Source organism: Kogia breviceps, chromosome 11 (assembly GCF_026419965.1).
Source record: "Kogia breviceps isolate mKogBre1 chromosome 11, mKogBre1 haplotype 1, whole genome shotgun sequence".
Classification (NCBI taxonomy): Eukaryota; Metazoa; Chordata; class Mammalia; order Artiodactyla; family Physeteridae; genus Kogia; species Kogia breviceps.
In genome coordinates this window covers 48,605,921-48,615,798 of record NC_081320.1, presented here as the reverse complement: position 1 = coordinate 48,615,798, position 9,878 = coordinate 48,605,921, and positions in this window count along the sequence as shown.

Genomic DNA, 9,878 nt, shown 5'->3' with positions numbered 1-9,878 from the left:
CAGACTCAGGCAAGTATGGCTTTCTCCCGTCCCCACACCCTGGCCCCCCTGCACCCATGAAGAAGCAGCTGACCCAGGTTTTGATAGAAGAAATGAGAATCTTCACAGTCAGATGAGAGGGGCAGAAGAAAACCTGTGCTGCCCTCATCTAGCTCAGACCCGACCCTCTTTCTGAGGAGGGGTCGAGGAACCTGGTCCTCCTCTCTCTCTCTCTCTTCAGAGCATTTGGAACAGACTTCCAAAATACCTGAGGCTGAGGGCAAACCTCCTTTGCTGTCATCAAGAGAAGTGATGAATCATGCAAAACACCCCGTTTCTCTCGTCCCAAAATACTGCATAGATACTTACATTTAGTGTCATTTTACATGTGCAAGGTATTTTTTAAAAGAAATTCTTTTCTCTCTCTTTCTTTTCTCCAAACCCAAAACACCAGCTGTAAAACCCACTGCTTCCTTCCCCGCCAAGTCTGCAGCGGTAGGAGGTGGCGGAGGCAGACAGCCGGGGCCCCCTGTGCTCTGAGTCAGGCCTCCCTCTTGGTGACTCACTGCCTGCAGAACAAACTTAAAAGCTGGTGAATGGCACTTAGGGGCCCACAAGCATGCAGGGAGGCCTAAAATATTTGCAGAGGTGCACACTGCTCATAGGATGAAAGGCCACTATGTAAATATCTGGGCCCCACTGGGGCGAGGCATCTTCAAAGTGGTTTCTGCTTGTCGCATCAAGCCAGCAAGGAAGCAAAGACGTTCATTCAAAAGCAGCATGTAGGAACCACACCACAACTTCCTGGCCTCAGAGGGGAGACTCAGAAAAGGACCACAGCTGCGGGTCCCGTGTTTCTCCTCCACTGCACGCTGCACAGGATGGTTTTGTGATGGCCTACAATGTCAGCTTTCAGGCTGGGCAGACATGATCAGTTTTGTCTCTTTTGGCAAGGAAAGGCTTTTTTGGAAAACACTCAAAAGGCAACCATAGTTACTAATGGAGCATGGCAAGCATGAGACAGAGGTAGTTATTACCCAGGCTTGACAAAAGAAGACAAAAACGCGAGATGGTTTTTGCATCAAGCCACAAATATTACTCCCAAAGACACCCCCCCCCCAGGTGAGTGCAGAAGCAAACCAGACACACATGATACCCCTTGTAGCATCTCCCTAAGATTCCCAGAAAGTCCCACACAACTGTGAAACCTGGCAACAACCCTATGACCAAAGAGGAGGCTGGGAGCCAAACTCCAGGCAGATTTTTCACTAACCACATTGTCCACTGGGATGCATTCAGAAGAACATTCTTGGATTTCGCGCCATTTGTGTTGCCCCCTCTGAGCCAGAATGGGACAGACAGTCCCCAAGAAGGAAGGAAATCGTTTCGTTTTACTCAGTTCCTTCGTTGGTGATGATCTTCCACCTGGGCAGGCAGGAATTATCTTCGAGGTCAGACAGAGAGTAGTTTCATCCTCCTTTTCTGCCTCTCTCTAAATGACAAAGGGTACAGATCCCAGCATGCAACACAGTGTGTGAGAGGGAAGGATGGCTGAAGGTGTGCATCATCTTCAGAGGTTTAATTGCTAGAGGAAATGCCATCAACAGTGGTAGAAAAGGGAAAGGTGCTGGGAGTGGCTGCTCAAAGGTCTGCAAACTGCATTTGGTTTTCCAGCCTAATCAGAGATCCCAAGAGCTGAGCGGACAAAAACCCCAGGCTGGCTCAGAGACGCCCCAGACAATGCCCACCAGCATGAGCGTCTGAGCCAAGCAGGCTTCTATCCCCGAGAGGAAACTGCCAGCACCCAAGTGGGAGGCTAAGGACCCTGCATTTACCTCATCTGATGGGCAAGACTGAGCCTGGATAGAGGGGTACTTCTCCATGTGATGGAAAAGTACCAACAAGGGGCCAATGAAAAGACAGTAGAGGCTGAAGGAGAGAAAAGCTGTCCTCAAGACTTGGAAACAGCAGACCTCTCTGAACATGACTGTTCTTGATTTTTCTACAAGAAACAGAGGCTGATCTTAGATAACAGTTGCGCTGTGTCCTCTGAGAGATGCAAGAAGATATGGTCTCAATGGAACTGGCCGAAGAAGGAACTTAGAAGGAGCAAAATAGTCTGAGATATAAGAAGAGATACAAAGAGAGCTGGCGACAATAATATAAAGTACCCAGAAGAGAAAAGCCAGAGTCAAAACTGCATTTGAAGAGAAAAAAGGTAGAATTGAGTAAGAAACAGCCTGTTGACCAAAGAGAGGAAGAGGTCACAAACTTTCTGTTCTCAGGATCACTTTATACTCCAAAATTATTGAGGACCCCAAAGAGCTTCAGTCTGAGTAGGGTACAGCTATTGATATGATTGCATTAGAAACTAAAACAGAAATTTTAAAATATTTATTAAAATTTTATTTTAAATAATAAGCCCTTTGCATGTTAACATAAATAACATTTTTAACGAAAAACAACTGCTTTCCAAATTAAAAAAAAATTTTAGTGAGAAGAGAGTCACTGGCTTATATTTTGCAAGTCTCTTTAATGTCTGACTAAATGAAAGAAAACTGTAGCTTTTTAGAAATTATAGCTTTTTAAAAATTGAGACATAATTGACATAACATTATACTAGTTTCAGGTGTACAACATGCTGATTCAGTATTTGTATATACTATGAAAGGATCACTACAGTAAGTCCATCACCACACATTAAAAAAATTTTTTTTTGTGATGAGAACTTCGAAGATTTACTTTCTTAGCAACTTTCAAATATACAATATAGATTATTAACTATAGTCACCATGCTGTACACCATTCCTAGCACTTACTTTATTTTATAATTGGAAGTTTGTACCTTTTGACCCCCTTCACCCATTTCACCCACTCCACACTCCCTCCCTCTAGCAACCACCAATATGTTCTCTGTATTTATGAGTTCATTTTTCTTCCTTTCAGAATCCACATAGAAGTGAAATTATACAGTATTTATCTTTCTCCGACTTATTTCACTTAGCATGATGCCCTTAAGGTTCATCCTTGTTGTCACAAATGGCAAACTTTCTTTTTTTTTATAATATCGAGTAATATTCCAGTGTATGTGTGTGTGTGTCTTGGCTACTGTAAATGATGCTAGAATGAACGTTGGGGCGCATTTGTCTTTTTGAGTTAGTGTTTTCATTTCCTTTGGATAAACACCCAGAAGTGGAATTGCTGGATCGTGTGTTCTATTTTTAATTTTATGAGGAACCTCCACCATACTGTTTTCCATAGTGGCTGCATCAATTTACATTTCCCCCAACAGTGCATGAGGGTTCCCTTTTCTCCACATCCTTGCCAACACTTGTTATTTCTTGTCTGATTGATAGTCATTCTAACGGGGGTGAGGTGATATCTCATTGTGGTTTTGATTTGCAATCCCTGACGACTAGTGATGTTGAGCGCTTTTTCATGTACCTGTTGGCCATCTGTGTGTCTTCTTTGGAAAAATGTCTATTCATTTCCTCTGCCCATTTTTTTTTTTTTTTTTTTGTTGTTGTTGTTGTTGTTGTTGTTTGCGGTACGCGGGCCTCTCACTGTTGTGGCCTCTCCCGTTGCGGAGCACAGGCTCCCGACGCACAGGCCCAGCGGCCATGGCCCACGGGCCGAGCCGCTCCGCGGCATGTGGGATCCTCCCAGACCCGGGCACGAACCCGCATCCCCCGCATCGGCAGGCGGACTCTCAACCACTGCGCCACCAGGGAAGCCCCCTCTGCCCATTTTTTAATCAGATTGTTTGTGGTTTTGCTATTGAGTTGTATGAGTTCTTTATATATTTTGGATATTAACCCCTTATCAGATATATGCTTTGTAAGTATTTTCTCCCATTCCATAGGTTTCCTGTTCATTTTGCTGATGGTTTCTTTTGCAGCGCAGAAGATTTTTAGTTTGATGTAGTCCCACTTATTTATTTTTGCTTTTGCTGCCTTTGCTTTTGGTGTCAAATCCAAAAAAATCACCACCAAGACCAATGTCAAAGAACTTTTCACCGATGTTTTCTTCTAGGTGTTTTATGGTTTCATGTCTCACATTCAAGTTTTTAGTCCATTTTGACGTTTGTGTATGGTGTGAAGGTGTTCCAGCTTTTGCATGTGGCTATCCAGTTTCCCCACCACCATTTGTTAAAGAGACTGTTCTTTCCCCATTGTACATTCTTTTTTTTTTTTTTTTTTTTTTTTTTGCGGTACACGGGCCTCTCACTGTTGTGGCCTCTCCCGTTGCAGAGCACAGGCTCCAGACACGCAGGCTCAGCAGCCATGGCTCATGGGCCCAGCCGCTCCGCGGCATGTGGGATCTTCCCGGACCGGGGCACGAACCTGTGTCCCCTGCATTGGCAGGCGGACTCTCAACCACTGCGCCACCAGGGAAGCCCCCATTGTACATTCTTGACTCCTTTTCTGTAAATACATTGACCATGTATGTGCTGGACTATTTTTGGGTTCTCTATTCTGTTCCATTGATCTATGTGTTACGTTATGCTGAGGCCATGCTCTTTTTATTACTATAACATTGTAATACAGTTTGAAATCAGGGAGCCTCCAGTTTTGTTCTTCTTTCTCAAAATTGCTTTACCTATTCAGAGTCTTTTGTGGTTCTATACAAATTTCAGGATTGCTTGTTCCATTTCTGTGAAAAATGCCATTGGAATTTTGACAGGGATTTATTGGATCTGTAGATTGCTCTGGGTAGTATGGACATTTTAACAATATTAATTCTTCCAACCCATGAACACAGAATATCTTTCCATTTGTTTGCATCTTCTTCAATTTATTTCATCAGTGTCTTATAGTTTTTAGTGTATAGGTCTTTCACCTACCTGGATAAATTTTATTCCTAGGCATTTTATGCTTTTTGGTGTGATTGTAAATGGGATTATTTTCTTCCTAATAATTCATTATTAATGTCTAGAAATGCATCAGCCATTTGTATATTGATTTTGTATCCTGCAACTTTACTGAATTTATTAGTTTAACAGATTTTTTTTTTGGTGGCGTCTGTATAAAGGGTTTTCTACGTATATAACATCATGTCACCTGCAATAGAGACTGTCTTACTTCTTCCTTTCTGATTTGGATGCCTTTTATTTCTTTTTTCTCACCTAATTACTCTGCCTAGGGCTTCCAATACTATGTTGATTAAAACATATGGTGAGGGTGGGCATCTTTGTCTTGTTCCTGATCTTAGAGGAAAACCTTTCAGCTTTTCATCCTTGAGTATGATATTAGCTGTGGGCTTGTCATATATGGCCTTTATTATGTTGAGGTACTATCCTTTTAAACCCACTGTAATGAGATTTAAAAAAAAAATCTAAACGGATGTTGAATTGTGTCAAAAGCTTTTTCTGTATCATCCATAGAGATTATAATGATTTTTGTTCTTCATTTTGTTAATGTGGTATATCACATTGATTTGAAGATTCTGAACTGTTCTTCCATCTCTGGAATAAATCCCACTTGATCATGGTGTTGATTATTACTGAATTTGGTTTGCTAATAATTTGTAGAAAGTTTTTGCACCTATGATTATCAGGGTTATTGGCCTGGAATTTTCTTTTTTTGTGGTGTCCTTGTCTGGTTTTGTATTAGAGTACTGCTGGTCTTGTAAAATGAGTTTGTGTTTCCTCCTCTTTATTTATTTTTGGAAGAACTGGAGAAGGATTGGTATTAGTTTTTCTTTCTTTCTTTTTTTTGGCCACACAGCATGGCTTGTGGGATCTTAGTTCCCTGACTAGGGATTGAAGCCGGGCCATGGCACTGAAAGTGCCGAGTCCTAACCACTGGACCACCAGGGAATTCCTGATTCCATCTTGATAGGTTGTATGTTTCTAGAAATTTATCCATTTTTTTTCTAGGTTATCCAATTTTTGGTGTATAATTGTTCACGGTAGTCTCTTAAGATCCTTCACATTTCTGTGGTATCAGTTGTAATGTCTCCTCTTTCATTTCTGATTTTATTTATTTGAGTCCTCTGTTTCTTGGTGAGTCTAGCTAAAGGTTTGGCAATTTTGTTTATTATTTTAAAGAATCAGATTTTAGTTTTCTTGATCTTGTCTATTGCCTTTTAAGTCTTTGTTTCATTTATTTCCACTCTGATCTTTGTTGTGTCCTTCCTTCTACTAACTTTGGGCTTCATTTGTTCTTCTCTTTGTAGTTTCTTGAAGTATAAAGTTGGGTTGTCTATTTGAGATATTTCTTGTTTCTTGATGTAAGCATTTATCAGTATAAACTTCCCTCTTAGAACTGCTCTTTTTCCATTATTTCACTTTCAGTCTCTGTGTGTCCTTACATCATAAGTGAGCTTCTTACAGGCAGTACATAAGATGGCTCTATAGAGACACATTATAATTAAAATGTCAAAAGTTAAAGACAAGAAGAGAATCTTAAAAGCTTAAGAGGAAAACAACTTGTTACATACAAGGGAACTACTATAAGACTATAGGCTGATTTTCAGCAGAAACTCTGCAGGCCAGAAGGCAATGGCATGATATATTCAAAGTGCTAAAAGAAAAAACTTCCAACCAAGAATACTCTATGCCCAGAAAAGTTGTCCTTCAGAGTTGAAGGAGACAGAAAGTTTTTCAGACAAGCAAAAGCTAAAGGAGTTCATAATCACTAAACCAGCAGTACAAGAAATGTTAAAGGGACTTGTTTAAGTTGAAAAGAAAGGACACTAGTTAGTAACAGAAAAACATATGAAACTATAAATCTCAATGGTAAAAGTATATATATGGTAAAATTTAGAATGATCGAATGTTGTAAAGGTGGTGGATTAATCACTTATAAAGCTAGTATGAAGCTTAAAAGACAAAAGTAGTAAAAATAACTATAACTACAATAATTAGTTAAGGGATACAGTAAAGTATGTAAAGATAAGGAGTAAAGTATGACAGGAAAAACAGAAAATGAAGTGGGGGGAGATTAAAAATGTAGACCTTTAGAATGTGTTCAAACTTAAGTTGTAATCAACTTAAAATAGACTGTTATAAGTTGTTATATGTAAGCCTCATGGTAATCACAAAGCAAAACCCATGGTAGATATACAAAAGAGAAAGTAATCTAACCATACCACTAAAGAAAATTATCAAATCACAGAGGAAGAGGGCAAAAGAAGAAAGGAACAGAGAAACTACAACAGTCAGAAAATAATTAACAAAATGGCAATGTGTGTGTGTGTGTGTGTGTGTATAATTAATTTAAATGGAAATGGACTAAATGCTCCAATCGAAATGCATAGAATGGCTGAGGATGTATTTTTAAGTAAAAACAAACAAAAAAAACAGGTTTCAGAGCAGTATAGGTAGATGCATTGCTGTATTTTTCTTCCTCTCCAAAGAGAAAAGAAACACGTGCGCACATACACACACAAATGTATACACATACATACATCTGTGTATAAATGTATAGAAAAATCTGGAAGGACATATAATGCTTACTTTGGGTGGGACAGAGGAGTGTTATGGGTTGAACTGTGTCTCTCCCAAATTCATATGGAGTCCTAATCTCTTTCCTCAGAATGTGAACTTATTTGGGGATAGGTCTTTACAGAGATAATCAAGTTAAAATTAGCCATTAGAGTGGACCTTAATCCAGTATGACTGATATCCTTATAAACAGGGGAAATTTGGACACAGAGATACACAGAGAGAGATGATGATGTGAACAGTCCTAGCAAACTAGTACATGGAGACACTCCTTTTTATACTTCTGTGGTATATGACATTTTTATGACTATGTATATTACTTTTATAATAATCAGAGCCCTCCTCCAAAACTGGGGAAAAAAAATAAGAGGCAAGACACAATGAGAGGAAAAGGGTACAAGTCATGACTATCACATAACTGGCTTTATTCCTCCTTTATAAATTTACAGAGCCTGTCTCCTCCTACTCTCCACCCTCTACCCCACCTCCGCCCCGGCCCCAACACTGCCCTTTTAGGGGGTCATCTTGCCTGGAAGGAACCGCTAACACTGGTGGCTGCTCTAGCTGAGGAGATGGCAGGGCCCTGATTTGCAAGGTCACGACTGGTATCTGGTGGTACAAGATGTCACCAGGGTCCTCTCCCTTCATTCCACCCATCTGGTTCGGGCCTAAACAAACAGACGAAGTGTGATATTTCTAACCAGCTAACCCCACAAATCAGAAAGCCCAACAGGCCTGCAATCAGAGTGCCTGCAAGCAGCCGGCACACTTTTACAAGCTCTGGCCCCTTGTTCACATGGATGGCACTGTGACAGCCTGTGTGAAAGCCATGCTCAAATAACAAACCACCCTGAATCCCTGGGAAACAGAACTCTTGTGACAACACTTTGTCCCCTGGAAAGATCTCCTGATTTTCGGGGGGGCGCCCACCGTTAAGGGTGAGTGGTAACTAACAACGGGAGAGCAGCAGGGAGAAACAGAGGCCCAGGAGATGAGGCCACCGACTCACACCCCAAAGGCCACAGAGCCGGGACTGGAGGTTGAGGAAGGCAGCTCTGCAAGGCAGGTTGTGTGCACTGGCTCCTGAGGAATCAGCCAGCCCTGTGCCCTTTTCTGCAGCCTCTCAAGGGCTGTGAAGGGATCTGGGAGGGCCAGCAAGGAAGCAAAACCTAATTTAGAATTGCGGAGAGGTTCAGAAAAAGAAATCTCAACCCACATATTTTGTAGGTCTACATACTCACAGAATATCCACAATGGCTTCAGCCTCCTATACTTCAAAAGATGCTGTCCTCTCCAGTTGTTGGTGTTTCCTATGGTCCCAGAATAGAGGAGGAACTAAGGAAGGAAGGAGCATTTTGAAGCACCTCCTGAGTATTGCACGGTAACGATAGTGTGAATTGTAATCACTGAGCCTCACGACATGCTGAGGGTGAGTATTATCCCACTTGTTACACCCAGGGAAACTGAGGCTCAGAAGGGTGACATCACTTGCCCAAGGGCTAATGGCTAGTAACTATCTAATGACTAGTAACGTGTTTCTCTACCCCTGCTTCCTCACCTGTGAAGTGGAAATGAACCCTCTACTCGGAAGAGGGTTGAAGGAGATGACGGATGTAGGGCCCAGCTCCTGGCTGAACACACAGGGCACCAGATGACAGATGAATCCTGTAGCAGCCTGATGGGCCAAGAGGGAGGACTGGGCAAGGCTCTTCCTGGTGCCCACTTTTCAAGCCCACAAACAGGGAGGGGGTGGACAGAGCTATCAGTGAGGCCTGGCAAGGACCTGGGCTCTGCAGTCAGTCCTCTGGTTTGGTCCTTGCCTCATGTGACCACAGGTTACCTTAGTTAGTTACCCTTTCTAAGCCTCAGTTCCTCAACTTCAAATAGGGATGACAGGAGGAACGTGCCTTGCGGGGTGGCGTGAGGTCAGATCTCGGGCCCCCTGAAGCTCTGCACGTGCCTTCCAAGTTCTCCTCTTTTTTAAAAAAATCAGAGCAATTTATTCAGGATTGTCATAATCAGTAAATGAATATAGACTGTCTCAGCAGATATGAGTTTTCAACTTCACCAATTCTCCTTCAGAGCAATCCCTCTACTCCTTTACCATCAAACTTCTTGAAAACATGTTTTACATTTGATGTTTTTATTGACCCCATGTTGACTCTTCACCCCCTATTAACCTGGTTTGTGCCCCTCCCAGTCTAACGAAAGAGCTCTTATGAAGTTCTCTAATCATCTCTTAATTACCAATCTTCACGGCTTGTTTCTCTCCATTCACTTTCTAATTCCCGGCATCTCCTGTTGCTTTTCACCTTTGCCAGTGGTTTGGAAAAGTCACCCCTTTTGGGAAGAGTCGAGCCTAATATGAGGGGACCCCTCTGTACATCTCTTTTTAAGGCCCCTACTTTGGCTCTCTAGAGAAGAAGCTGAAATTTTCTTCTGTGACCCTTAA